General features: G+C 41.0%; 1 protein-coding gene across 1 annotated transcript in view; it reads right to left on the reverse strand.

Annotated features, from left to right (window-relative positions):
- Positions 1-7939, reverse strand: part of Ngly1 (N-glycanase 1) — an 82419-nt gene extending 74480 nt beyond the window's left edge. Inside the window, exon 1 of the mRNA XM_023718504.1 lies at positions 7843-7939. The gene's annotated coding sequence lies outside the window, so the exon portion shown is untranslated. The remainder of the gene's footprint in view (positions 1-7842) is intronic.
- Positions 7940-7945: the final 6 nt, after the last annotated feature.

Here is a 7945-nt window from a genome sequence, read left to right on the forward strand (position 1 = left end):
AAAAAGGAAAAAAATAATAATAATAAAAAAAATGAAACCTAGCTTGGGGCTGGGGAGATAGCTCAGAAGAATAAGCACTTGTCTGGCAAGTGAAAGGTCCTGAGTTCAATCCCTGGTTCCTCAAAGAAAAAAAAAAAAAAAAAAAAAAAAGATGTTTTGACACAGAAATATGTTAACAAAAGGAAAATGTCTCTTTTACCCTAATTAAGATTTAAGAGTATACATAGGATGAGTAAACAGCCCATGAAAAGATTACTAAAATCTTATATCAAAGCTTGTGATATACTGGTTACTCATCTCATGTGTATTCTTCCATTCTAGGCATCTTAGCAACACAGGGAGGCCCTATGTCAAAATAATACAAAAAAAAAAAAAAAAAAAAAAAGTGTCAAGGATACAGCTCATTAAGAAGGCTCTGGATTTAATCACCAGTACTACAAAACAAACAAAACTTTATCTAGTCATTGTAGTAATCTATTATTCTCAGACAACTTGTGTTTCAAAAAATCAATCTACCTTAAGAATGATGTGGGGGGCCAGCGAGATAGCTCAGCAGACTAAGGGCCTGCTTTAGCAAGCACAGGGAGGACTAGGGTTCAATCCCTGTCCTGGCGCTGCCCATGAAGCACACTAAGCTGGTGATGTGTCTGGGCATGGTGGCACACGCCTGTAATCCCAGCACTGCGAAGGCTAAAAACAGGAGGATCACTAGAGTTCAAGCTGTGTAGTGAGATCCCATACCAAATACATAAAATGGAAAAAAAAAAAAGATGTGGGAGGCCAGGATGATGGGACACACCTGTAATGCCACCATTTGAGAGGCTGAGGCAGGAGCATCCTTGTGAGTTAGAGACCAGCTTGGGCTACAATGTGAGCTCAAGGCCAACCAGACCTGCATAGAGAGTCCGTCTAAAAAAACCAAACAAATGATGTGGGAGCTATCTCTGGCTCTGTAATACTCCATTTCTGACAAGCAACATTTGTACCACTAATTTACTAAGTTTAATATGAAAACTGTTAATATACAACTTTTACAGCAGTTACCTATTTATTTATATATTTTGCAACCATTTTGATTTTCTTCCCTTTTACAAATGAGAAAACACTGAAAAACTGTGTTTCTGATGATAACATGCTTAGAAAATAACTACAAATTTAACACACTTCAAACTAGCTGCCAACACACTAATTATTAACTGTTTTCAGGTTCTCTAAGTATCAGTGTAATTTAGCTTGGAAATGTATAGTTTTGATTTCCTTCACTTCAGTTCTCCTTGCATTGTCATTGAGAACTGTCAGCTGCTATTCAGAATACCTTCTGTTTCTTTAATGTTATGGTTTGGATCAAAAATGTCCCTCATAGGCTCCTATGTTTAGAGGTGGATCTTTCGGAAGGCAGGGGTACTAACTTCAACAGTGGATTGATGAGTTCATCACTGAAAGTGCTCTCTGGCTTCTGGTTCTGGGAAGTGACCAGTTTTCCTCAAGGATGCAAAGATATAATGTTTCACTTGAGAAAAGTACCTAGGACCTGTACTATAGATGGGTCTCCTACAGAACTGGTTCCCCAGGATTCATTTTAGCCTCTTACTCAAGAGGCTGCTGTAACCATGATCCAAAAGGGCTTTGGCTACTGCTTCTGCTAATGGCATACATCGCCATTGTATACATGATGGTTTTACTGTCATAGAGAATGCAAGGCTTGTGAGGTCACAGAGGCTTTCCTCTAGATTTCAAAGAAAAAAGAAGCTCACAAAAGGGCTGTACATAAAGCTGTAGAAATAAAGCAAAAGGTGCAGTGGAGAGTCCAGGAAGTCAGAGAGGCCAGAATTGGTCCCAAAGAATGGTGCAGCCCATGGGTGGAGTCAGCTCAAGAGAAAGGTTGTATGGACTACAATCAGCAAGATCCTGAAAAATGGGCCTGCCACACCCGTTTTTTAGAGTGTGTGTGTATGTGTTTTTACCAGGAACTGAACTCAGGACCTTGCACTTGCCAGGCAGGTGCTTGTGCCACTCAGCTACCTTCCCAACCCCCTGCCTAATCCCTCTGTAACTCACATTTTACTCAATGTGCTGCATAGGCCAGATAATGAAGATAGAAGATTTCAGGTTTTCCCCGCTGGGTTTAGGTCTTGCTTTGGTCTAATTTTTTTCTATCCCTTTATTCATCCTTTTTGGAATGCGACTATTTACCTTGTAACATCTTACCTTGAGATTATGCAATTTGTTTTTGACTTTTACAAAGGTTCACAGCTAAGAGTCTGCCTTGAGTCTCAGAGGAGACTCTGAGTGGACTTCTGAAGAATGTTGGAATTGTTCAGACTTTGGGGAATATTACTGCATTTCTGTTTTATGTAGGATAGCTATACTATCTGGAATTACGAATTTGTGATCGTCTTTTATTTGGAGATTATGGTTTAAGGAGATATGTTTGGGTATGAAATTGACAATGAGTAGACTATCACTATTAATCCTGATGATGTCAATTTCATAAATAAATACTTAGCACATTAATAAAGCACACAGGGTTGGAGAGAGAAGTCAGGAGAATAAGCGCCTGCTTGGCAAGCACAAGGTCCCGAGTTCAATCCCTGGTATTGCAATAAATAAATAAATAGGCACAGGATGCCCAGGTGTCTTGGGTCATGGAGGTGTGATCTCGTAATCTATGTATACACTAGCATTGTTCCCCTGCCTGCTTTCCTGGCAAGCACCTTCTCCATCCCCCCCCCCAACCTTTTTTTTTTTTTTTTTTTTTTTTTTTGACCTGGGAGCCCTCTGATTATAGCCTGAACACGATAGCTGGGTAAGCTTCTTTCCTCTTAAATTGTGGGTGTCAGGTATTGTGTTCAGCAAGGAAAAATGTTGACTAATACAGAAAATTGGTATCAAGGATGAAGTCTGCTGCAGTCATGGTCCAAAGGAGCCTGACTACTGCTTGTGCTGATGGCAGCCCTTGACGTCATCCATGCACAAGATGCTCTTTTGTAGGAATGCAGAATCCAAGAAATACAGGGTCCCTGAGGCTTCCATTTAGATTTAGAGGAAGGCCTGGGAGCCTAGTCAATAGGTGACAGGGTCAGAGTTCCTGTTGGAACCTTCTGAGAAAGTAATTCAAGAAGCTGTAAAAGTGAAACTGCAACAGTCAAGATGAAGCTGCAGTGAAGACCCAGAAAGTTGGAGATGTCTGCATGTGGAACATCTAAGAAAGGCTATAGGCAGCAAGCAGAGTCACCCTAAGAAAAAGACCAAGTAGGCTGTAACTAGCAAGACCATGGGGGTAGGTCTGCCTATACTCTTTGAGGAGCACACTGTGCTACTATATCCTAGATACTGGTCACAAGGCATGGCCCTTAAGGTGTTCCTGCTGGGTGTCACTCTTCCACTGACCCTATTTCTTTTCATTTCTCTATTCTTCCTGTTTGGAATGGAAAGTTTTACTCTGTGCCTTTATATTTTGGACACACATTAATTTGATTTTTCATTTTTATAGGGGTTTCCAGATAAAAGTTGCCTTGAGTTCTAGAAAAGACTTTTGACTTGGACTTCTGTGAAATGTTGGAACTGTTAAGATGTTAGTAACTCTTGGGATCAGGGAGATGGCTCAGTAGAATAAGCGCTTCCCTAGCAAGCACAAGGGCCTGAGTTCAATCCCCAGTTCCGCCAAAAAATAAATAAATAAAGACTTTAGTAACTCTTAAGAGATACTATATGCATTTTGTATAAGATGGGCTCAAGCCTTTGAGGGCCTAGAGTGGAATGATACGGTTTGGATCAAACGTCCTCAAAAGAACTGTATGTCCCAGCACTTCAGAGGCTGAAAACAGGAGAATGCACTGCAAGTCTGATCTATGTAGTGAGACCCTGAAGACCCTGTCCTAAATACAGGGGGAAAAAAAGAACTATATGTTCAGAGGAGGGACTTTGTGGAGGTGGTTAGATAATGGAGGCACTAACTTTATCAAAGCATCATTTCATTGATGAATTCATAGCTGAATATGCTGCTGGGAGTTGGGGATTGGTTTAAGTAAAGCCACTGGGGACATATGGTGGAAGGATAGATGTTACATATTTGGGCAGGCAGAGTTGAGACAGGGGCTCACTATGTAGTATAGGCTGGCCTTGAACATGCTTATATATCCTAAGCTGGGTTCAAATGCACAGCAATCCTCTTGCCTCAGCTTCCACAGTGCTGGGTTTACAGGTGTGCACCATGAAGCCTGGTATGGAAGGGTATATTCTTATCCTCAGCTGCTCCCCCTCTTTTGGGGCCTTCTTCTGCTGTTTCTTGGTCATCGTGAGAGGAGAAGTTTTTATTTACCATTCCATTTCTGCCTTGGAGCTACCAATCATGGGCTGAAACCTCTGAAAACATGAGCAAAAACAAATCTTGTTTGATCTGTTTTTCAGATATTTTTGTCTCAGCAACAGAAAGGTGACTAATATAATTTGAATAGTATGACTGCGCAAATCTCCCAATTGCAATTAATGCCTTGTGTTTTCATTTTATATGAGTTCACATGAAACTTACGTTATGCTTCTCTTTGACCCTGGAAACTATAGTTGCTGTCTTCTGCCTATCACGTAAGATATACATGCTCTGCTATTCTATGAAATCATCAAACCTCTCCCCTCAAAAGTGTCTTGTGTCAGTTCTCCTTGCTACTGTCTTACATTACAAATAAGTGCTTAAACATTATCTTGGACCTGTTCTCTGATTTTATAATGTAGTCCTTCTGTGTATATTTCTCCTAAATGTATTTATATTTTTTTAAGAAACCATTTTTTGTTCTCAACTCCTTTAAGTCACATTCAGTGTAATTTCTACTTAGTAATTGTGCAGTTTGCAAAGTAAATTGAAAATCCATTACATATTTTAATTTTTATTTTATTTTATTTTTTTTGCGGAACTGGGGATTGAACTTAGGCCCTTGCGTGGCAAGCACTTATTCTATGGAACTATCTCCCCGGCCCCTAATGTTTTAATATTTTAAAGAACAAATGAAAACAAATTAGCTAAGAAATCCTCTAGTCATCAGTTAAATTAGTATAAATTTTTGAAAAACTAAGTACTACTGAGTTCATTTCATCTTTATTATAAGTGAATAAACTGGCATGGTGGTGCGCACCTGTAATCTACGCACTAAAAAGGCTGAGGCAGGATGATTGCAGTGAGTTTGAGGTCACCCTGGAGTACACAGTGAGTTTAAGGTCAGCAAGAACAACACAGTGAGACCCCCATCTCAAAAAATAAATATTCAAAAAGAGTGATATATTTTGCATGTACACTAGCCCATATTTGTTTCTGGAATTTGATTTATGACTATTAGTTTGAGGATAAGATAAATGTCATCCACAGCAGAAATTTTAAAATTTAACTGACAGCAGTATTTTTGTGATTGACTGTATATAGCAACAAGTATCACTTTCAAAAAAAAAAAAAAATCTAATGAAATTCTCATTTCAAAATGCTCTGTCAGACTGAGAACAAGAAAAAGCAAGACAATCCCTTCACATAGTGCCTTACTTCTAATGTTAGATTTCTCAAAACAACCAAAGAAGCAACTTTAATTTTCTCTATCTTAAAATAACTTAGACAAGCACAACTGTGATACTGTGTGCTGGGGGACTAAGAAGGGATCTGCAGCTTTTCTGAGGAGGGTAGGAAGACTCAGGATTTATACACGCAACATGCACAGTCCCTCTTCCTCCTCAAACCTGGTCTCAATGCTAAGAACATGAGATCAAGACATTATTTTTGAGTTCTGAGGTTGGAAGGTCTCTTTCTAGAGGTGTTTTCCAGGTTCTTTCCAACCTGAGCAAAGAATTGGTCAAGACAAGCACAAAAAGTAGTAAGATTTTACATTTATTAAAGGTAGGAAAAAACATGCTTTGCAGAGGGAGAGTGGGCCAAATAAAAGAAAAGAAATATACTCAGCAGGGTAAGAACAGATCACTGTGAAAGACAGAACACAGTGGCCAGAAGAAAAATGGTGGCCATCTTTTGTGACTCCCATGTCAGGTCAAGGCTGTCCTACCAAAATACTGCCTGAGGTCTGGTAAAAAGATCTTAAGATAACACTTTCTAATTTGAACAATTTTTCTGTGCATACCCATGTGCTCATCCAGTTCGCCATTTCCTAATTTCCTGCGTCCGTTCCCTGACAGACAGGGGTGCTGAAGGAATGGAGGTCTCCAACTTCATACAGCTATTTCCTGCCAAAAGGATTGTAGGCCCTAAATCCTGCTTGAGTTCTCACAAGAACTGAATATAGCACTCTGATTGGAACTTGTGTATATCCTGACTCACCCTGGCTTGCTGAGGTGCTCTAACCTGCCTCACTATTACTCAAGACTAACAAGGGCAGTTTTTCATACTATCTTCAATTACATGAGTTCCAAATTTCTATTTTTAGATAAAAATTATTTAACATCAGAAACATAAGCCATAGTAATGACTATAAGATGAACTGAGGGGCTCGCAGGTTAGCTTGGCTGTTGAGGCAAACCCAGATGAGACAAACCCAGTCAGGCGCTGGGGGCAACAATTCAATCCCCAGCTCCCCCTGCCTTACCAGACCCGCGCTTAAGGCGGCCTGAGCCAGCCAAAAAAAATTAAAAAAATAAAAATATAAATATAAAAAATCTCTTTCCTCTCAAATAAAACACTTCAGAAAAAAAAAGAACCAAAAGCATGCTAAAGCTCTTAGGAGCTTAGTAAAATTCACAATGTTGATTATGATGCCAAAAGTCATTATGTACATGCAAAACTGTTCTTTCTCAAACCGCCTTCATCTCCGCATTTTTGGTTTCACTTGACTGCAAGCAGATCATCTCTGTGAGGTCACTTCCCTTTTCTAAACAGCGGGGATTTAAAGAGTTTGGTGGCTTTCCAAATTCAAATTGATGGGATCAAGAAGCTCAAACTAATGGGGTTTGGAGAATCCATCACCTAAGTTAAGAGTCTACTGGCATCTTTGTACTTTGAGGAAAAGCTGTAAGACAAGGTAAACTGAGGTGTCACAGTGGAAAATGATCTCAATGAAGGTCACAACTGTGTGGTAATGAACAGGACATATACCGGGTCCCTCACAATACTTGGCATTTAGTATGGGCTCAGTATGTTCTCCTTTCAATTTAAGAATCGTTATGCTATCTTAAACTATTAACATGAATTTAAAAGCTGTACTAGCAACTAGTGTCTTTAAAATTCAGGGTCACATGAAATCTATAGCGTTCAAACTGAAAAATCTCCTTTTGAGCTTCATGCGAATATACTTGCCTAGAAATTTTAGAAATCTGTAAGGACCTTTAGGGCTCTCAGAGTCCTGCCTACAGGAGAATGAAGTAACACTTATCCAGGGCGATTATCTTCATTCTCACTTACGTTGAAAGGTCAAATGCAGATGTCAACAGAAAAATGGTAATTTTAAAGTATAATGTCTTCATCAATAAAACCGGGAAGCCACAAAATTGTACAACTTGCCACTTGGATTGTGTTATTCATGCTTTAGTATTAGCATATTTATTCTTAAAATGGGAAAGAAACCGCTGAATGACTAAGTTCTGATAAGCGGAAACCTAAGCCACCGCGCTCCACAAAATCCACGCAGTGGAATTGAAGCGCGCCAGGGCGCCAGGGCGCCAGCCCGCCGCCGCCGCCGCCGCCGGACCGACCCTGCCCGCCCTGCCCGGCCCTGCGCGCCCTGCCCCGGCTGCCCCGGCTGCCCCGACCGCCCCGTCCTGGCCGGCCCTCAGGTGCCGAGTCACAGCTGCGAACTTCCTCCTCCCGGAAGGTCCGGAGGCCGCAGCTCCGTGCCTACCGCCAACCCCGTGCCACACCTGAGGATGTTGTCGGCGTAGGTGAGGAGCAGCTTGGAGGCCTCCAGAAAGGTCTCGGGGGTGTTCTGGCAGAGCTCGGCCACGGCGGGGGACGCCGAGCCCG

The sequence above is a fragment of the Octodon degus genome, unplaced genomic scaffold (genome assembly GCF_000260255.1).
Source record: "Octodon degus isolate 3935 unplaced genomic scaffold, OctDeg1.0 scaffold00059, whole genome shotgun sequence".
Taxonomy (NCBI): Eukaryota; Metazoa; Chordata; class Mammalia; order Rodentia; family Octodontidae; genus Octodon; species Octodon degus.